The sequence below is a fragment of the Taudactylus pleione genome, unplaced genomic scaffold (genome assembly GCF_031769625.1).
Source record: "Taudactylus pleione unplaced genomic scaffold, aTauple2 ptg000912l, whole genome shotgun sequence".
NCBI classification, from domain to species: domain Eukaryota; kingdom Metazoa; phylum Chordata; class Amphibia; order Anura; family Myobatrachidae; genus Taudactylus; species Taudactylus pleione.
The window spans coordinates 297,075-320,358 of NW_028285313.1; the positions used below are offsets into that span (position 1 = coordinate 297,075).

Sequence of the window (23,284 nt, forward strand, 5' to 3'; positions counted from 1 at the left end):
AGTCCCTCTTGATGTATATTATGAACCATATACTGTTCCTTTTTCGTGTGCAGTTTTTAGTGAACAGCCCCCACCCTCCCCCATTATCCAACACCAGCTCGGACCTCAGAGACGCGCTCCGCAGTGGCTGTGAGGTAAGGAGCTGCTCTGAGTGTGGGCTACACTGCCAATAAGATATATACTTGCATCTAATCAGTTCTCAGTGTATAGAACGTATAGCTGTAACCTATTCAGCACGGAGTACAGACTAATGCAAATTAAAAGTTACATTTCTATCGCAATCACTGGTAATGTTCAGATGATTGAGCCAATAACCTATAGAATCTATACAGTACAAGAGCAATATACAGTACTGACCTCTGGTGCTGTTGTTACCCATCTATGATTTACAGCAGTTCTCCTGTTTGTTCTGCAGGTTTCATATCACCTTGTTTTCTACGCACTTGTTTTGTTCTACTGTTTAGTCCCAGAGGACAGGATCCTGTGCAATGAGATTTACGGGAGAGCACAGCTGGTCATGATGTTATGAGGCCTCTGCATGTTATCGAATGATCTGAGGCCTCGGCATGTTATTCAATGATCTGAGGCCTCTGCGTATTATCTAATGAACTGAGGCTTCTGCATGTTATTGAATGGTCTGAGGCCTCTCTGTGTTATCAAATGATCTGAGGCCTCTCCATGTAATCAAATGATCTGAGGCCTCTCCATGTTATCAAATGATCTGAGGCCTCTCCCTGTTATCAAATGCTCTGAGGTCTCTCCATGTTATTGGATGATCTCAGGCCTCTCCATGTTATCTAATGATCTGAGGCCTCTGCGTGTGATCGAATGATCTGAGGCTTCTTTGTGTTATCTAATGACCTGAGGCCTCTTTGTGTTATCTAATGATCTGAGACCTCTCCATGTTATCAAATGATCTGAGGCCTCTGCGTGTTATCTAATTAACTGAGGCCTCCCCATGTTATCAAATGAAGTGAGGCCACTTCGTGTTATCGAATGCTCTGAGGTATTTATCATCAAATTATCTGAGGCCTTTCCGTGTTATATAATGATCTGAGGCCTCTCAGTGTCATCTAATAATAAGAGGCCTCTCCATGTTATCTAATTATCTGAGGCCACTCCGTGTTATCTTATGATCTGTAGCCTCTGCATGTTATCTTATGATCTGAAGCCTCTGCATGTTATCTTATGATCTGAAGCCTCTGCATGTTATCTAATCATTGTGATCCACTTCATTTTATCTGATCAGCCAGGTCCTATCCAGGTTATCTAATGATCTGAGAACTCTCCACGTTACAGTATGTTATAGTCCTCACAATGTTACCATCAGAATCTTCTACGTGTTATATTATCATCATCCATGTCCTCTTCATGTTATGATTTCAGTTTTACCAATCTCCAGTCTTAATATTTTCACATTTCAAGGTCTGCATATAGGAAGGTGGCACTGGACTGTGTTCTATCTGGGACACTGTATCAGCACATCCATTACCCTCCAAGGTGATAATCATGGGACTGACCTCTGGGCTCCAATCTCCTTGGAATATTTCCAGGCAGAGATATGTAAGGAGCACACATCTGCACACTGCTCAGTAACCATATCTCACTGTACTCACACCGCACGGGACACAATGCAGCAACATAGTATTTCCAGAACAAAGGAAAATCCTCCATCTACCATTTAACTTATTGCTGTCTTGCAACCATATTAATTATAGGACACTCTAGTGGGGGGTCCAGCAGCTCAGAAATTGCTTTCAGGCCCCTCCTACTTCTCTATACTGACGCTTTCAAACACAGGCATAAGCCAACTGGTCATTTGGAGGATGAAACAAAGAACAAGAAAAATAAAAACAAAAATATAATGATATAATGTCTAAGTGTGACAAGTTTTCTAACTTACTCTTTTCTTTTACACAGTCTATAGGGGACAAGCATTCTACCACACTCCCTGCTCTTACACATTCTACAGGAGACAAGCATTCTACCACACTCCCTGCTCTTACACAGTCTACAGGAGGCAAGCATTCTACCACACTCCCTGATCATATATTCTATAGGAGGCAGGCATTCTACCACACTCCCTGCTCTTATGCAATCTATAGGGGACAAGCCTTTTACCACACTCCCTGCTCTTACACATTCTACAGGAGACAACCATTCTACCTGATCCTACACATTCTATAGGGAACAAACATTCTACCACACTCCCTGATCATAGACATTGTATTGGGGGGACAAGCATTCTACCACACTCCCTGCTTTTACAAAGTATATAGCAGACAAGCTTCATAACTTTCTCCCTGCTCTTACACAGTCTATAAGGGACAAGCATTCTACCACTCCCCTTGCTCTTACACATTCTATATACAAGCATTCTACCACACTCCCAGATCATATATTCTATAGGAGGCAGGCATTCTAACACACTCCCTGCTCTTACGCAATCTACAGGGGACAAGCCTTTTACCATACTCCTTGTTCTTACATATTCTACAGGGAACAAGAATTCTACCACACTCCCTGCTCTTACACAGTCTATAGGAGCCAAGCTTTATAACTTACTTCCTGCTCTTACACAGTCTATAGTGGACAAGCATTCTATCACACTCCCTGCTCTTACACAGTCTATTGGGGACAAGCAATCTACCACACCCCCTGCTCTTACACAGTCTATAGGGGACAAGCATTCTACCACACACCCTGCTGCTCTTACACAGTCTACAGTGGACAAGCATTCTACCACACTCCCTGCTCTTACACAGTCTATAGGGGACAAGCATTCTACCACACACCCTGCTGCTCTTACACAGTCTATAGGGGACAAGCATTCTACCACACACCCTGCTGCTCTTACACAGTCTATAGTGGACAAGCATTCTACCACATCCCCTGCTCTTACAGTCTATAGGGGACAAGCATTCTACCACACCCCCTGCTCTTACACAGTCTATAGTGGACAAGCATTCTACCACACTCCCTGCTCTTACACAGTCTATTGGGGACAAGCATTCTACCACCCCCCCCCCCTGCTCTTACACAGTCTATAGGGGACAAGCAATCTACCACACACTCTGCTCTTACACAGTATATAGGGGACAAGCATTCTACCACACTCCCTGCTTTTACAAAGTATATAGCAGACAAGCTTCATAACTTTCTCCCTGCTCTTACACAGTCTATAAGGGACAAGCATACTACCACTCCCCTTGCTCTTACACATTCTATATACAAGCATTCTACCACACTCCCTGATCATATATTCTATAGGAGGCAGGCATTCTACCACACTCCCTGCTCTTACGCAATCTACAGGGGACAAGCCTTTTACCATACTCCTTGTTCTTACATATTCTACAGGGAACAAGAATTCTACCACACTCCCTGCTCTTACACAGTCTATAGGAGCCAAGCATTATAACTTACTTCCTGCTCTTACACAGTCTATAGTGGACAAGCATTCTACCACACTCCCTGCTCTTACACAGTATATTGGGGACAAGCAATCTACCACACCCCCTGCTCTTACACAGTCTATAGGGGACAAGCATTCTACCACATACCCTGCTGCTCTTACACAGTCTATAGTGGACAAGCATTCTACCACACTCCCTGCTCTTACACAGTCTATTGGGGACAAGCATTCTACCACACACCCTGCTGCTCTAACACAGTCTATACTGGACAAGCATTCTACCACATTCCCTGCTCTTACACAGTCTATAGGGGACAAGCATTCTACCACACACCCTGCTGCTCTAACACAGTCTATAGTGGACAAGCATTCTACCACATTCCCTGCTCTTACACAGTCTATAGGGGACAAGCATTCTACCACACACCCTGCTGCTCTTACACAGTCTATAGGGGACAAGCATTCTCCCACACACCCTGCTGCTCTAACACAGTCTATAGTGGACAAGCATTCTACCACATTCCCTGCTCTTACACAGTCTATAGGGGACAAGCATTCTACCACACACCCTGCTGCTCTAACACAGTCTATAGTGGACAAGCATTCTACCACATTCCCTGCTCTTACAGAGTCTATAGGGGACAAGCATTCTACCACACACCCTGCTGCTCTTACACAGTCTATAGGGGACAAGCATTCTCCCACACACCCTACTGCTCTAACACAGTCTATAGTGGACAAGCATTCTACCACATCCCCTGCTCTTACACAGTCTATAGGGGACAAGCATTCTACCACACCCCCTGCTCTTACACAGTCTATAGTGGACAAACATTCTACCACACCCCCTGCTCTTACACAGTCTATAGTGGACAAGCATTCTACCACATCCCCTGCTCTTACACAGTCTATAGGGGACAAGCATTCTACCACACCCCCTGCTCTTACACAGTCTATAGTGGACAAGCATTCTACCACACCCCCTGCTCTTACACAGTCTATAGTGGACAAGCATTCTACCACATCCCCTGCTCTAACACAGTCTATAGGGGACAAGCATTCTACCACACCCCCTGCTCTTACACAGTCTATTGGGGACAAGCAATCTACCACACACTCTGCTCTTACACAGTATATAGGGGACAAGCACTCTATCACACTTCCTAATCTTACACAGTTTATAATGGACAAACATTCTACCACACTCCCTGCTCTTACACAGTCTTTAGAGGACAAATGTTCACTCTCTCCCCACCATGTATTTCATTCCTCACTCTCATATTTCTCCCCTCCATGTATCTAATCACTCACTCTCATATCACTCCCCTTCACGTATCTCTACCCTCCATGTATCTCATTTCATGTCTCATATCTCTCCCTCTATGTATCTCATTCCTCACTCTCATATCTCTCCCTCTATGTATCTCATTCCTCACTCTCATATCTCTCCATCTATGTATCTCATTCCTCACTCTCATATCTCTCCCCCTATGTATCTCATTCCTCACTCTCATATCTCTCCATCTATGTATCTCATTCCTCACTCTCATATCTCTCCCCCTATGTATCTCATTCCTCACTCTCATATCGCTCCTCCATGTAGCTTATTCCTCACTCTCATCTCTCCCTCTCTATGGGCTCTATTTATTAACATTATTTTTACTAAAATAAAGTGAAAAGGGTGTTTTCACACCCTTTTCACATTATTTTAGTATCACCTATAGTTATTACAGGGCAATTGGAGAAAAATTTGTAAAATTCTACCCCAAACCCTATGGGCTCTATTTACTACAATTCACATATTGAATGCAGATTGTAGTGTGATATTGTAGTGTGATATAGGCAATATCAGAGGGATCTACTACAAATCCCTTCCAGGGACAAAGCTTGAGATAAAGCTCTGTCCCTGCGAATCCCCTCCGCACACTAGTCACAGTATTAATGCCAAAAATACAGTGACAAAGTGCCTGCGCATGCGCCGCCCGGCCGCTGCTGCTACCCCCCCGGCGCTAAGCCCCGCCACCCCTGAATTCGCAGACCCCCCCCTCCCTTAATAGCACTTACCAGAATTCAGTTGATAATATCACACTACAATCTGCATTCAATATGCGGATTGAAGTAAATAAAACCCTATGTATCTCATTCCTCACTCTCATATTACTCCCTCTATGTATCTCATTCCTCACTCTCATATCTCTCCCTCCATGTATCTCATTCCTCACTCTCATATCTCTCCCTATATTCTCATTCCTCACTCTCATATATCTCTCCCTCTATGTATCTCATTCCTCTCTCATATCTCTCCCTCTATGTATCTCATTCCTCACTCTCATATCTCTCCCTCTATGTATCTCATTCCTCACTCTCATATCTCTCCCTATATTCTCATTCCTCACTCTCATATATCTCTCCCTCTATGTATCTCATTCCTCACTCTCATATCTCCCCCTCTATGTATCTCATTCCTCACTCTCATATCTCTCCCTCTATGTATCTCATTCCTCTCTCATATCTCCCCCTCTATGTCTATCATTCCTCACTCTCATATCTCTCCCTCTATGTATCTCATTCCTCTCTCATATCTCTCCCTCTATGTATCTCATTCCTCACTCTCATATCTCTCCCTCTATGTATCTCATTCCTCACTCTCATATCTCTCCATCTATGTATCTCATTCCTCACTCTCATATCTCCCCCTCTATGTCTATCATTCCTCACTCTCATATCTCTCCCTCTATGTATCTCATTCCTCTCTCATATCTCTCCCTCTATGTATCTCATTCCTCACTCTCATATCTCTCCCTCTATGTATCTCATTCCTCACTCTCGTATCTCTCCCTCTATGTATCTCATTACTCACTCTCATATCTCTCCCTCTATGTCTATCATTCCTCACTCTCATATCTCTCCCTTTATGTATCTCATTCCTCTCTCATATCTCTCCCTCTATGTATCTCATTCCTCACTCTCATATCTCTCCCTCTATGTATCTCATTCCTCTCTCATATCTCTCCATCTATGTATCTCATTCCTCACTCTCATATCTCCCCCTCTATGTCTATCATTCCTCTCTCATATCTCTCCCTCTATGAATCTCATTCCTCACTCTCATATCTCTCCCTCTATGTATCTCATTCCTCACTCTCATATCTCTCCCTCTATGTATCTCATTCCTCACTCTCATATCTCTCCCTCTATGTATCTCATTCCTCTCTCATATCTCTCCCTCTGTGTATCTCATTCCTTACTCTCATATCTCTCCATCTATGTATCTCATTCCTCTCTCATATCTCTCCCTCTATGTATCTCATTCCTCACTCTCATATCTCTCCCTCTATGTATCTCATTCCTCACTCTCATCTCTCCCTCTATGTATCTCATTCCTCACTCTCATCTCTCCCTCTATGTATTTCATTCCTCACTCTCATATCTCCCCCTCTATGTCTATCATTCCTCACTCTCATATCTCCCCCTCTATGTCTATCATTCCTCACTCTCATATCTCTCCCTCTATGTATCTCATTCCTCTCTCATATCTCTCCCTCTATGTATCTCATTCCTCACTCTCATATCTCTCCCTCTATGTATCTCATTCCTCACTCTCATATCTCTCCCTCTATGTATCTCATTCCTCACTCTCATATCTCTCCCTCTATGTATCTCATTCCTCTCTCATATCTCTCCCTCTATGAATCTCATTCCTCACTCTCATATCTCTCCCTCTATGTATCTCATTCCTCACTCTCATATCTCTCCCTCTATGTATCTCATTCCTCACTCTCATATCTCTCCCTCTATGTATCTCATTCCTCTCTCATATCTCTCCCTCTGTGTATCTCATTCCTCACTCTCATATCTCTCCATCTATGTATCTCATTCCTCTCTCATATCTCTCCCTCTATGTATCTCATTCCTCACTCTCATATCTCTCCCTCTATGTATCTCATTCCTCACTCTCATATCTCTCCCTCTATGTATCTCATTCCTCACTCTTATCTCTCCCTCTATGTATCTCATTCCTCACTCTTATCTCTCCCTCTATGTATCTCATTCCTCACTCTCATCTCTCCCTCTATGTATCTCATTCCTCACTCTCATATCTCCCCCTCTATGTCTATCATTCCTCACTCTCATATCTCTCCCTCTATGTATCTCATTCCTCTCTCATATCTCTCCCTCTATGTATCTCATTCCTCACTCTCATATCTCTCCCTCTATGTATCTCATTCCTCACTCTCATATCTCTCCCTCTATGTATCTCATTCCTCTCTCTCATATCTCTCCCTCTGTGTATCTCATTCCTCACTCTCATATCTCTCCCCCTGTGTATCTCATTCCTCACTCTCATATCTCTCCCTCTATGTATCTCATTCCTCACTCTCATATCTCTCCCTTTATGTATCTCATTCCTCACTCTCATATCTCTCCCTCTATGTCTCATTCCTCATTCTCATATCTCTCCCTCTATGTATCTCATTCCTCACTCTCATATCTCTCCCTCTATGTATCTCATTCCTCACTCTCATATATCTCCCTCTATGTATCTCATTCATCAATCTCATATATCTCGCTCTATGTATCTCATATCTCTCCCTCTATGTATCTCATTCCTCACTCTCATATCTCTCCCTCTATGTATCTCTCTCCTCACTCTCATATATCCCGCTCTATGTATCTCATTCCTCACTCTCATATCTCTCCCTCTATGTATCTCATTCCTCAATCTCATATATCTCGCTCTATGTATCTCATATCTCTCCCTCCATGTATCTCATTCCTCACTCTCATATCTCTCCCTCTATGTATCTCATTCCTCACTCTCATATCTCTCCCTCTATGTATCTCATTCCTCACTCTCATATATCCCGCTTTATGTATCTCATTCCTCACTCTCATATCTCTCCCTCTATGTATCTCATTCCTCACTCTCATATCTCTCCCTCTATGTATCTCATTCCTCACTCTCATATCTCTCCCTCTGTGTAACTCATTCCTCTCTCATATCTCTCCCTCTGTGTATCTCATTCCTCTCTCATATCTCTCCCTCTATGTATCTCATTCCTCACTCTCATATCTCTCCCTCTATGTATCTCATTCCTCACTCTCATATCTCTCCCTCTATGTATCTCATTCCTCACTCTCATATCTCTCCCTCTATGTATCTCATTCCTCACTCTCATATCTCTCCCTCTATGTATCTCATTCCTCACTCTCATCTCTCCCTCTATGTATCTCATTCCTCACTCTCATATCTCCCCCTCTATGTCTATCATTCCTCACTCTCATATCTCTCCCTCTATGTATCTCATTCCTCTCTCATATCTCTCCCTCTATGTATCTCATTCCTCACTCTCATATCTCTCCCTCTATGTATCTCATTCCAAACTCTCATATCTCTCCCTCTATGTATCTCATTCCTCTCTCTCATATCTCTCCCTCTGTGTATCTCATTCCTCACTCTCATATCTCTCCCCCTATGTATCTCATTCCTCACTCTCATATCTCTCCCTCTATGTATCTCATTCCTCACTCTCATATCTCTCCCTTTATGTATCTCATTCCTCACTCTCATATCTCTCCCTCTATGTCTCATTCCTCATTCTCATATCTCTCCCTCTATGTATCTCATTCCTCAATCTCATATCTCTCCCTCTATGTATCTCATTCCTCACTCTCATATATCTCGCTCTATGTATCTCATTCGTCAATCTCATATATCTCGCTCTATGTATCTCATATCTCTCCCTCTATGTATCTCATTCCTCACTCTCATATCTCTCCCTCTATGTATCTCTCTCCTCACTCTCATATATCCCGCTCTATGTATCTCATTCCTCACTCTCATATCTCTCCCTCTATGTATCTCATTCCTCAATCTCATATATCTCGCTCAATGTATCTCATATCTCTCGCTCCATGTATCTCATTCCTCACTCTCATATCTCTCCCTCTATGTATCTCATTCCTCACTCTCATATCTCTCCCTCTATGTATATCATTCCTCACTCTCATATATCCCGCTTTATGTATCTCATTCCTCACTCTCATATCTCTCCCTCTATGTATCTCATTCCTCACTCTCATATCTCTCCCTCTATGTATCTCATTCCTCACTCTCATATCTCTCCCTCTGTGTATCTCATTCCTCTCTCATATCTCTCCCTCTGTGTATCTCATTCCTCTCTCATATCTCTCCCTCTATGTATCTCATTCCTCACTCTCATATCTCTCCCTCTATGTATCTCATTCCTCACTCTCATATCTCTCCCTCTATGTATCTCATTCCTCACTCTCATATCACTCCCTCTATGTATCTCATTCCTCACTCTCATATCTCTCCCTCTATGTATCTCATTCCTCACTCTCATCTCTCCCTCTATGTATCTCATTCCTCACTCTCATATCTCCCCCTCTATGTCTATCATTCCTCACTCTAATATCTCTCCCTCTATGTATCTCCATTCCTCTCTCATATCTCTCCCTCTATGTATCTCATTCCTCACTCTCATATCTCTCCCTCTATGTATCTCATTCCAAACTCTCATATCTCTCCCTCCATGTATCTCATTCCTCTCTCTCATATCTCTCCCTCTGTGTATCTCATTCCTCACTCTCATATCTCTCCCCCTATGTATCTCATTCCTCACTCTCATATCTCTCCCTCTATGTATCTCATTCCTCACTCTCATATCTCTCCCTTTATGTATCTCATTCCTCACTCTCATATCTCTCCCTCTATGTATCATTCCTCATTCTCATATCTCTCCCTCTATGTATCTCATTCCTCACTCTCATATCTCTCCCTCTATGTATCTCATTCCTCACTCTCATATATCTCGCTCTATGTATCTCATTCGTCAATCTCATATATCTCGCTCTATGTATCTCATATCTCTCCCTCTATGTATCTCATTCCTCACTCTCATATCTCTCCCTCTATGTATCTCTCTCCTCACTCTCATATATCCCGCTCTATGTATCTCATTCCTCACTCTCATATCTCTCCCTCTATGTATCTCATTCCTCAATCTCATATATCTCGCTCTATGTATCTCATATCTCTCGCTCCATGTATCTCATTCCTCACTCTCATATCTCTCCCTCTATGTATCTCATTCCTCACTCTCATATCTCTCCCTCTATGTATCTCATTCCTCACTCTCATATATCCCGCTTTATGTATCTCATTCCTCACTCTCATATCTCTCCCTCTATGTATCTCATTCCTCACTCTCATATCTCTCCCTCTATGTATCTCATTCCTCACTCTCATATCTCTCCCTCTGTGTATCTCATTCCTCTCTCATATCTCTCCCTCTGTGTATCTCATTCCTCTCTCATATCTCTCCCTCTATGTATCTCATTCCTCACTCTCATATCTCTCCCTCTATGTATCTCATTCCTCACTCTCATATCTCTCCCTCTATGTATCTCATTCCTCACTCTCATATCTCTCCCTCTATGTATCTCATTCCTCACTCTCATCTCTCCCTCTATGTATCTCATTCCTCACTCTCATATCTAGCCCTCTATGTCTATCATTCCTCACTCTCATATCTCTCCCTCTATGTATCTCCATTCCTCTCTCATATCTCTCCCTCTATGTATCTCATTCCTCACTCTCATATCTCTCCCTCTATGTATCTCATTCCAAACTCTCATATCTCTCCCTCTATGTATCTCATTCCTCTCTCTCATATCTCTCCCTCTGTGTATCTCATTCCTCACTCTCATATCTCTCCCCCTATGTATCTCATTCCTCACTCTCATATCTCTCCCTCTATGTATCTCATTCCTCACTCTCATATCTCTCCCTTTATGTATCTCATTCCTCACTCTCATATCTCTCCCTCTATGTCTCATTCCTCACTCTCATATCTCTCCCTCTATGTATCTCATTCCTCACTCTCATATCTCTCCCTCTATGTATCTCATTCCTCACTCTCATATATCTCGCTCTATGTATCTCATTCGTCAATCTCATATATCTCGCTCTATGTATCTCATATCTCTCCCTCTATGTATCTCATTCCTCACTCTCATATCTCTCCCTCTATGTATCTCTCTCCTCACTCTCATATATCCCGCTCTATGTATCTCATTCCTCACTCTCATATCTCTCCCTCTATGTATCTCATTTCTCAATCTCATATATCTCGCTCTATGTATCTCATATCTCTCGCTCCATGTATCTCATTCCTCACTCTCATATCTCTCCCTCTATGTATCTCATTCCTCACTCTCATATCTCTCCCTCTATGTATCTCATTCCTCACTCTCATATATCCCGCTTTATGTATCTCATTCCTCACTCTCATATCTCTCCCTCTATGTATCTCATTCCTCACTCTCATATCTCTCCCTCTATGTATCTCATTCCTCACTCTCATATCTCTCCCTCTGTGCATCTCATTCCTCTCTCATATCTCTCCCTCTGTGTATCTCATTCCTCTCTCATATCTCTCCCTCTATGTATCTCATTCCTCACTCTCATATCTCTCCCTCTATGTATCTCATTCCTCACTCTCATATCTCTCCCTCTATGTATCTCATTCCTCAGTCTCATATCTCTCCCTCTATGTATCTCATTCCTCACTCTCATATCTCTCCCTCTATGTATCTCATTCCTCACTCTCATATCTCTCCCTCTATGTATCTCATTCCTCACTCTCATATCTCTCCCTCTATGTATCTCATTCCTCACTCTCATATCACTCCCTCCATGTATCTCATTCCTCACTCTCATATATATCTCGCTCTATGTATCTCATTCCTCACTCTCATATCTCTCCCTCTATGTATCTCATTCCTCACTCTCATATCTCTCCATCTATGTATCTCATTCCTCTCTCATATCTCTCCCTCTATGCATCTCATTCCTCACTCTCATATCTCTCCCTCTATGTATCTCATTCCTCACTCTCATATCTCTCCCTCTATGTATCTCATTCCTCACTCTCATATCTCTCCCTCTATGTATCTCATTCCTCACTCTCATATCTCTCCCTCTGTGTATCTCATTCCTCTCTCATATCTCTCCCTCTGTGTATCTCATTCCTCTCTCATATCTCTCCCTCTATGTATCTCATTCCTCACTCTCATATCTCTCCCTCTATGTATCTCATTCCTCACTCTCATATCTCTCCCTCTATGTATCTCATTCCTCACTCTCATATCACTCCCTCTATGTATCTCATTCCTCACTCTCATATCTCTCCCTCTATGTATCTCATTCCTCACTCTCATCTCTCCCTCTATGTATCTCATTCCTCACTCTCATATCTCCCCCTCTATGTCTATCATTCCTCACTCTAATATCTCTCCCTCTATGTATCTCCATTCCTCTCTCATATCTCTCCCTCTATGTATCTCATTCCTCACTCTCATATCTCTCCCTCTATGTATCTCATTCCTCACTCTCATATCTCTCCCTCTATGTCTCATTCCTCATTCTCATATCTCTCCCTCTATGTATCTCATTCCTCACTCTCATATCTCTCCCTCTATGTATCTCATTCCTCACTCTCATATATCTCGCTCTATGTATCTCATTCATCAATCTCATATATCTCGCTCTATGTATCTCATTCCTCACTCTCATCTCTCCCTCTATGTATCTCATTCCTCACTCTCATATCTCCCCCTCTATGTCTATCATTCCTCACTCTCATATCTCTCCCTCTATGTATCTCATTCCTCTCTCATATCTCTCCCTCTATGTATCTCATTCCTCACTCTCATATCTCTCCCTCTATGTATCTCAATCCTCACTCTCATATCTCTCCCTCTATGTATCTCATTCCTCTCTCTCATATCTCTCCCTCTGTGTATCTCATTCCTCACTCTCATATCTCTCCCCCTATGTATCTCATTCCTCACTCTCATATCTCTCCCTCTATGTATCTCATTCCTCACTCTCATATCTCTCCCTCTATGTATCTCATTCCTCACTCTCATATCTCTCCCTCTATGTCTCATTCCTCATTCTCATATCTCTCCCTCTATGTATCTCATTCCTCACTCTCATATCTCTCCCTCTATGTATCTCATTCCTCACTCTCATATATCTCGCTCTATGTATCTCATTCATCAATCTCATATATCTCGCTCTATGTATCTCATATCTCTCCCTCTATGTATCTCATTCCTCACTCTCATATCTCTCCCTTTATGTATCTCATTCCTCACTCTCATATCTCTCCCTCTATGTCTCATTCCTCATTCTCATATCTCTCCCTCTATGTATCTCATTCCTCAATCTCATATCTCTCCCTCTATGTATCTCCATTCCTCTCTCATATCTCTCCCTCTATGTATCTCATTCCTCACTCTCATATCTCTCCCTCTATGTATCTCATTCCAAACTCTCATATCTCTCCCTCTATGTATCTCATTCCTCTCTCTCATATCTCTCCCTCTGTGTATCTCATTCCTCACTCTCATATCTCTCCCCCTATGTATCTCATTCCTCACTCTCATATCTCTCCCTCTATGTATCTCATTCCTCACTCTCATATCTCTCCCTTTATGTATCTCATTCCTCACTCTCATATCTCTCCCTCTATGTCTCATTCCTCATTCTCATATCTCTCCCTCTATGTATCTCATTCCTCACTCTCATATCTCTCCCTCTATGTATCTCATTCCTCACTCTCATATATCTCGCTCTATGTATCTCATTCGTCAATCTCATATATCTCGCTCTATGTATCTCATATCTCTCCCTCTATGTATCTCATTCCTCACTCTCATATCTCTCCCTCTATGTATCTCTCTCCTCACTCTCATATATCCCGCTCTATGTATCTCATTCCTCACACTCATATCTCTCCCTCTATGTATCTCATTCCTCACTCTCATATATCTCGCTCTATGTATCTCATATCTCTCGCTCCATGTATCTCATTCCTCACTCTCATATCTCTCCCTCTATGTATCTCAGTCCTCACTCTCATATCTCTCCCTCTATGTATCTCATTCCTCACTCTCATATATCCCGCTTTATGTATCTCATTCCTCACTCTCATATCTCTCCCTCTATGTATCTCATTCCTCACTCTCATATCTCTCCCTCTATGTATCTCATTCCTCACTCTCATATCTCTCCCTCTGTGTATCTCATTCCTCTCTCATATCTCTCCCTCTGTGTATCTCATTCCTCTCTCATATCTCTCCCTCTATGTATCTCATTCCTCACTCTCATATCTCTCCCTCTATGTATCTCATTCCTCACTCTCATATCTCTCCCTCTATGTATCTCATTCCTCACTCTCATATCTCTCCCTCTATGTATCTCATTCCTCACTCTCATATCTCTCCCTCTATGTATCTCATTCCTCACTCTCATCTCTCCCTCTATGTATCTCATTCCTCACTCTCATATCTCCCCCTCTATGTCTATCATTCCTCACTCTCATATCTCTCCCTCTATGTATCTCCATTCCTCTCTCATATCTCTCCCTCTATGTATCTCATTCCTCACTCTCATATCTCTCCCTCTATGTATCTCATTCCAAACTCTCATATCTCTCCCTCTATGTATCTCATTCCTCTCTCTCATATCTCTCCCTCTGTGTATCTCATTCCTCACTCTCATATCTCTCCCCCTATGTATCTCATTCCTCACTCTCATATCTCTCCCTCTATGTATCTCATTCCTCACTCTCATATCTCTCCCTTTATGTATCTCATTCCTCACTCTCATATCTCTCCCTCTATGTCTCATTCCTCACTCTCATATCTCTCCCTCTATGTATCTCATTCCTCACTCTCATATCTCTCCCTCTATGTATCTCATTCCTCACTCTCATATATCTCGCTCTATGTATCTCATTCGTCAATCTCATATATCTCGCTCTATGTATCTCATATCTCTCCCTCTATGTATCTCATTCCTCACTCTCATATCTCTCCCTCTATGTATCTCTCTCCTCACTCTCATATATCCCGCTCTATGTATCTCATTCCTCACTATCATATCTCTCCCTCTATGTATCTCATTCCTCAATCTCATATATCTCGCTCTATGTATCTCATATCTCTCGCTCCATGTATCTCATTCCTCACTCTCATATCTCTCCCTCTATGTATCTCATTCCTCACTCTCATATCTCTCCCTCTATGTATCTCATTCCTCACTCTCATATATCCCGCTTTATGTATCTCATTCCTCACTCTCATATCTCTCCCTCTATGTATCTCATTCCTCACTCTCATATCTCTCCCTCTATGTATCTCATTCCTCACTCTCATATCTCTCCCTCTGTGTATCTCATTCCTCTCTCATATCTCTCCCTCTGTGTATCTCATTCCTCTCTCATATCTCTCCCTCTATGTATCTCATTCCTCACTCTCATATCTCTCCCTCTATGTATCTCATTCCTCACTCTCATATCTCTCCCTCTATGTATCTCATTCCTCACTCTCATATCTCTCCCTCTATGTATCTCATTCCTCACTCTCATATCTCTCCCTCTATGTATCTCATTCCTCACTCTCATATCTCTCCCCCTATGTATCTCATTCCTCACTCTCATATCTCTCCCTCTATGTATCTCATTCCTCACTCTCATATCACTCCCTCCATGTATCTCATTCCTCACTCTCATATATATCTCGCTCTATGTATCTCATTCCTCACTCTCATATCTCTCCCTCTATGTATCTCATTCCTCACTCTCATATCTCTCCATCTATGTATCTCATTCCTCTCTCATATCTCTCCCTCTATGCATCTCATTCCTCACTCTCATATCTCTCCCTCTATGTATCTCATTCCTCACTCTCATATCTCTCCCTCTATGTATCTCATTCCTCACTCTCATCTCTCCCTCTATGTATCTCATTCCTCACTCTCATCTCTCCCTCTATGTATCTCATTCCTCACTCTCATATCTCCCCCTCTATGTCTATCATTCCTCATTCTCATATCTCTCCCTCTATGTATCTCATTCCTCTCTCATATCTCTCCCTCTATGTATCTCATTCCTCACTCTCATATCTCTCCCTCTATGTATCTCATTCCTCACTCTCATATCTCTCCCTCTATGTATCTCATTCCTCTCTCTCATATCTCTCCCTCTGTGTATCTCATTCCTCACTCTCATATCTCTCCCCCTATGTATCTCATTCCTCACTCTCATATCTCTCCCTCTATGTATCTCATTCCTCACTCTCATATCTCTCCCTCTATGTATCTCATTCCTCACTCTCATATCTCTCCCTCTATGTCTCATTCCTCATTCTCATATCTCTCCCTCTATGTATCTCATTCCTCACTCTCATATCTCTCCCTTTATGTATCTCATTCCTCACTCTCATATATCTCGCTCTATGTATCTCATTCATCAATCTCATATATCTCGCTCTATGTATCTCATATCTCTCCCTCTATGTATCTCATTCCTCACTCTCATATCTCTCCCTCTATGTATCTCATTCCTCACTCTCATATCTCTCCCTCTATGTATCTCACTCCTCACTCTCATATATCCCGCTCTATGTATCTCATTCCTCACTCTCATATCTGTCCCTCTATGTATCTCATTCCTCACTCTCATATCTCTCCCTCTATGTATCTCATTCCTCAATCTCATATATCTCGCTCTATGTATCTCATATCTCTCCCTCCATGTATCTCATTCCTCACTCTCATATCTCTCCCCCTATGTATCTCATTCCTCACTCTCATATCGCTCCTCCATGTAGCTTATTCCTCACTCTCATCTCTCCCTCTCTATGGGCTCTATTTATTAACATTATTTTTACTAAAATAAAGTGAAAAGGGTGTTTTCACACCCTTTTCACATTATTTTAGTATCACCTATAGTTATTACAGGGCAATTGGAGAAAAATTTGTAAAATTCTACCCCAAACCCTATGGGCTCTATTTACTACAATTCACATATTGAATGCAGATTGTAGTGTGATATTGTAGTGTGATATAGGCAATATCAGAGGGATCTACTACAAATCCCTTCCAGGGACAAAGCTTGAGATAAAGCTCTGTCCCTGCGAATCCCCTCCGCACACTAGTCACAGTATTAACGCCAAAAATACAGTGACAAAGTGCCTGCGCATGCGCCGCCCGGCCGCTGCTGCTACCCCCCGGCGCTAAGCCCCGCCACCCCTGAATTCGCAGACCCCCCCCTCCCTTAATAGCACTTACCAGAATTCAGTTGATAATATCACACTACAACCTGCATTCAATATGCGGATTGAAGTAAATAAAACCCTATGTATCTCATTCCTCACTCTCATATTACTCCCTCTATGTATCTCATTCCTCACTCTCATATCTCTCCCTCCATGTATCTCATTCCTCACTCTCATATCTCTCCCTATATTCTCATTCCTCACTCTCATATATCTCTCCCTCTATGTATCTCATTCCTCTCTCATATCTCTCCCTCTATGTATCTCATTCCTCACTCTCATATCTCTCCCTCTATGTATCTCATTCCTCACTCTCATATCTCTCCCTATATTCTCATTCCTCACTCTCATATATCTCTCCCTCTATGTATCTCATTCCTCACTCTCATATCTCCCCCTCTATGTATCTCATTCCTCACTCTCATATCTCTCCCTCTATGTATCTCATTCCTCTCTCATATCTCCCCCTCTATGTCTATCATTCCTCACTCTCATATCTCTCCCTCTATGTATCTCATTCCTCTCTCATATCTCTCCCTCTATGTATCTCATTCCTCACTCTCATATCTCTCCCTCTATGTATCTCATTCCTCACTCTCATATCTCTCCATCTATGTATCTCATTCCTCACTCTCATATCTCCCCCTCTATGTCTATCATTCCTCACTCTCATATCTCTCCCTCTATGTATCTCATTCCTCTCTCATATCTCTCCCTCTATGTATCTCATTCCTCACTCTCATATCTCTCCCTCTATGTATCTCATTCCTCACTCTCGTATCTCTCCCTCTATGTATCTCATTACTCACTCTCATATCTCTCCCTCTATGTCTATCATTCCTCACTCTCATATCTCTCCCTTTATGTATCTCATTCCTCTCTCATATCTCTCCCTCTATGTATCTCATTCCTCACTCTCATATCTCTCCCTCTATGTATCTCATTCCTCTCTCATATCTCTCCATCTATGTATCTCATTCCTCACTCTCATATCTCCCCCTCTATGTCTATCATTCCTCTCTCATATCTCTCCCTCTATGAATCTCATTCCTCACTCTCATATCTCTCCCTCTATGTATCTCATTCCTCACTCTCATATCTCTCCCTCTATGTATCTCATTCCTCACTCTCATATCTCTCCCTCTATGTATCTCATTCCTCTCTCATATCTCTCCCTCTGTGTATCTCATTCCTTACTCTCATATCTCTCCATCTATGTATCTCATTCCTCTCTCATATCTCTCCCTCTGTGTATCTCATTCCTCTCTCATATCTCTCCCTCTGTGTATCTCATTCCTCTCTCATATCTCTCCCTCTATGTATCTCATTCCTCACTCTCATATCTCTCCCTCTATGTATCTCATTCCTCACTCTCATATCTCTCCCTCTATGTATCTCATTCCTCACTCTCATATCTCTCCCTCTATGTATCTCATTCCTCACTCTCATATCTCTCCCTCTATGTATCTCATTCCTCACTCTCATCTCTCCCTCTATGTATCTCATTCCTCACTCTCATATCTCCCCCTCTATGTCTATCATTCCTCACTCTCATATCTCTCCCTCTATGTATCTCCATTCCTCTCTCATATCTCTCCCTCTATGTATCTCATTCCTCACTCTCATATCTCTCCCTCTATGTATCTCATTCCAAACTCTCATATCTCTCCCTCTATGTATCTCATTCCTCTCTCTCATATCTCTCCCTCTGTGTATCTCATTCCTCACTCTCATATCTCTCCCCCTATGTATCTCATTCCTCACTCTCATATCTCTCCCTCTATGTATCTCATTCCTCACTCTCATATCTCTCCCTTTATGTATCTCATTCCTCACTCTCATATCTCTCCCTCTATGTCTCATTCCTCACTCTCATATCTCTCCCTCTATGTATCTCATTCCTCACTCTCATATCTCTCCCTCTATGTATCTCATTCCTCACTCTCATATATCTCGCTCTATGTATCTCATTCGTCAATCTCATATATCTCGCTCTATGTATCTCATATCTCTCCCTCTATGTATCTCATTCCTCACTCTCATATCTCTCCCTCTATGTATCTCTCTCCTCACTCTCATATATCCCGCTCTATGTATCTCATTCCTCACTATCATATCTCTCCCTCTATGTATCTCATTCCTCAATCTCATATATCTCGCTCTATGTATCTCATATCTCTCGCTCCATGTATCTCATTCCTCACTCTCATATCTCTCCCTCTATGTATCTCATTCCTCACTCTCATATCTCTCCCTCTATGTATCTCATTCCTCACTCTCATATATCCCGCTTTATGTATCTCATTCCTCACTCTCATATCTCTCCCTCTATGTATCTCATTCCTCACTCTCATATCTCTCCCTCTATGTATCTCATTCCTCACTCTCATATCTCTCCCTCTGTGTATCTCATTCCTCTCTCATATCTCTCCCTCTGTGTATCTCATTCCTCTCTCATATCTCTCCCTCTATGTATCTCATTCCTCACTCTCATATCTCTCCCTCTATGTATCTCATTCCTCACTCTCATATCTCTCCCTCTATGTATCTCATTCCTCACTCTCATATCTCTCCCTCTATGTATCTCATTCCTCACTCTCATATCTCTCCCTCTATGTATCTCATTCCTCACTCTCATATCTCTCCCCCTATGTATCTCATTCCTCACTCTCATATCTCTCCCTCTATGTATCTCATTCCTCACTCTCATATCACTCCCTCCATGTATCTCATTCCTCACTCTCATATATATCTCGCTCTATGTATCTCATTCCTCACTCTCATATCTCTCCCTCTATGTATCTCATTCCTCACTCTCATATCTCTCCATCTATGTATCTCATTCCTCTCTCATATCTCTCCCTCTATGCATCTCATTCCTCACTCTCATATCTCTCCCTCTATGTATCTCATTCCTCACTCTCATATCTCTCCCTCTATGTATCTCATTCCTCACTCTCATCTCTCCCTCTATGTATCTCATTCCTCACTCTCATCTCTCCCTCTATGTATCTCATTCCTCACTCTCATATCTCCCCCTCTATGTCTATCATTCCTCATTCTCATATCTCTCCCTCTATGTATCTCATTCCTCTCTCATATCTCTCCCTCTATGTATCTCATTCCTCACTCTCATATCTCTCCCTCTATGTATCTCATTCCTCACTCTCATATCTCTCCCTCTATGTATCTCATTCCTCTCTCTCATATCTCTCCCTCTGTGTATCTCATTCCTCACTCTCATATCTCTCCCCCTATGTATCTCATTCCTCACTCTCATATCTCTCCCTCTATGTATCTCATTCCTCACTCTCATATCTCTCCCTCTATGTATCTCATTCCTCACTCTCATATCTCTCCCTCTATGTCTCATTCCTCATTCTCATATCTCTCCCTCTATGTATCTCATTCCTCACTCTCATATCTCTCCCTTTATGTATCTCATTCCTCACTCTCATATATCTCGCTCTATGTATCTCATTCATCAATCTCATATATCTCGCTCTATGTATCTCATATCTCTCCCTCTATGTATCTCATTCCTCACTCTCATATCTCTCCCTCTATGTATCTCATTCCTCACTCTCATATCTCTCCCTCTATGTATCTCACTCCTCACTCTCATATATCCCGCTCTATGTATCTCATTCCTCACTCTCATATCTGTCCCTCTATGTATCTCATTCCTCACTCTCATATCTCTCCCTCTATGTATCTCATTCCTCAATCTCATATATCTCGCTCTATGTATCTCATATCTCTCCCTCCATGTATCTCATTCCTCACTCTCATATCTCTCCCCCTATGTATCTCATTCCTCACTCTCATATCGCTCCTCCATGTAGCTTATTCCTCACTCTCATCTCTCCCTCTCTATGGGCTCTATTTATTAACATTATTTTTACTAAAATAAAGTGAAAAGGGTGTTTTCACACCCTTTTCACATTATTTTAGTATCACCTATAGTTATTACAGGGCAATTGGAGAAAAATTTGTAAAATTCTACCCCAAACCCTATGGGCTCTATTTACTACAATTCACATATTGAATGCAGATTGTAGTGTGATATTGTAGTGTGATATAGGCAATATCAGAGGGATCTACTACAAATCCCTTCCAGGGACAAAGCTTGAGATAAAGCTCTGTCCCTGCGAATCCCCTCCGCACACTAGTCACAGTATTAACGCCAAAAATACAGTGACAAAGTGCCTGCGCATGCGCCGCCCGGCCGCTGCTGCTACCCCCCGGCGCTAAGCCCCGCCACCCCTGAATTCGCAGACCCCCCCCTCCCTTAATAGCACTTACCAGAATTCAGTTGATAATATCACACTACAACCTGCATTCAATATGCGGATTGAAGTAAATAAAACCCTATGTATCTCATTCCTCACTCTCATATTACTCCCTCTATGTATCTCATTCCTCACTCTCATATCTCTCCCTCCATGTATCTCATTCCTCACTCTCATATCTCTCCCTATATTCTCATTCCTCACTCTCATATATCTCTCCCTCTATGTATCTCATTCCTCTCTCATATCTCTCCCTCTATGTATCTCATTCCTCACTCTCATATCTCTCCCTCTATGTATCTCATTCCTCACTCTCATATCTCTCCCTATATTCTCATTCCTCACTCTCATATATCTCTCCCTCTATGTATCTCATTCCTCACTCTCATATCTCCCCCTCTATGTATCTCATTCCTCACTCTCATATCTCTCCCTCTATGTATCTCATTCCTCTCTCATATCTCCCCCTCTATGTCTATCATTCCTCACTCTCATATCTCTCCCTCTATGTATCTCATTCCTCTCTCATATCTCTCCCTCTATGTATCTCATTCCTCACTCTCATATCTCTCCCTCTATGTATCTCATTCCTCACTCTCATATCTCTCCATCTATGTATCTCATTCCTCACTCTCATATCTCCCCCTCTATGTCTATCATTCCTCACTCTCATATCTCTCCCTCTATGTATCTCATTCCTCTCTCATATCTCTCCCTCTATGTATCTCATTCCTCACTCTCATATCTCTCCCTCTATGTATCTCATTCCTCACTCTCGTATCTCTCCCTCTATGTATCTCATTACTCACTCTCATATCTCTCCCTCTATGTCTATCATTCCTCACTCTCATATCTCTCCCTTTATGTATCTCATTCCTCTCTCATATCTCTCCCTCTATGTATCTCATTCCTCACTCTCATATCTCTCCCTCTATGTATCTCATTCCTCTCTCATATCTCTCCATCTATGTATCTCATTCCTCACTCTCATATCTCCCCCTCTATGTCTATCATTCCTCTCTCATATCTCTCCCTCTATGAATCTCATTCCTCACTCTCATATCTCTCCCTCTATGTATCTCATTCCTCACTCTCATATCTCTCCCTCTATGTATCTCATTCCTCACTCTCATATCTCTCCCTCTATGTATCTCATTCCTCTCTCATATCTCTCCCTCTGTGTATCTCATTCCTTACTCTCATATCTCTCCATCTATGTATCTCATTCCTCTCTCATATCTCTCCCTCTATGTATCTCATTCCTCACTCTCATATCTCTCCCTCTATGTATCTCATTCCTCACTCTCATCTCTCCCTCTATGTATCTCATTCCTCACTCTCATCTCTCCCTCTATGTATTTCATTCCTCACTCTCATATCTCCCCCTCTATGTCTATCATTCCTCACTCTCATATCTCCCCCT

The 23,284-nt window shown here is 42.2% G+C and overlaps 1 protein-coding gene across 12 annotated transcripts in view; it reads right to left on the reverse strand.

Annotated features, from left to right (window-relative positions):
- The window catches only part of RAP1GAP (RAP1 GTPase activating protein), a 269,542-nt gene that overhangs the window by 146,054 nt on the left and 100,204 nt on the right, over positions 1-23,284 (reverse strand). The window contains exon 1 of one of the 12 annotated variants that reach the window (XM_088459484.1): positions 358-392. The exons of the other annotated variants lie outside the window; for them this stretch is intronic. The gene's annotated coding sequence lies outside the window, so the exon portion shown is untranslated. Of the gene's footprint in view, positions 1-357; positions 393-23,284 lie in introns of those variants that run through there. 12 annotated transcript variants of the gene reach the window in all.